Below are 308 nucleotides of genomic sequence, written 5' to 3'. Positions count from 1 at the left end.
TATATATATCTGTATTTAAATCAAACTAAATATTGACAGATGAAAAGCTCAACTACAACTAACTGAAATGACAGTAAATAAATATACTAAATTTATGGAGCTAAAACTGAAATATACTCTAAAAAATTACTACAATTTAAAATTCAAAATTTTAATAAATACTATGATATATAAGTAATACTAAAATAACACTGTGCACAAAAATATCAACCTATGAATTGCTTTTTCATAATTGTCTGTTAATTGTCTGTAATTGTTAAAAAATTAACCATGGATTAAAAAACAGCGCTTTAATAAAAAAAAAAAAA

General features: G+C 20.8%; 1 pseudogene; it reads left to right on the top strand.

Annotated features, from left to right (window-relative positions):
• LOC107743185 (mdm2-binding protein-like) overlaps positions 1–308 on the top strand; it is a 24,939-nt pseudogene that overhangs the window by 2,851 nt on the left and 21,780 nt on the right.

This window comes from Sinocyclocheilus rhinocerous, unplaced genomic scaffold, assembly GCF_001515625.1.
Source record: "Sinocyclocheilus rhinocerous isolate Xijiao unplaced genomic scaffold, SAMN03320098_v1.1 scaffold946, whole genome shotgun sequence".
Classification (NCBI taxonomy): Eukaryota; Metazoa; Chordata; class Actinopteri; order Cypriniformes; family Cyprinidae; genus Sinocyclocheilus; species Sinocyclocheilus rhinocerous.
This window is presented reverse-complemented; position numbering and strand designations above follow the sequence as displayed.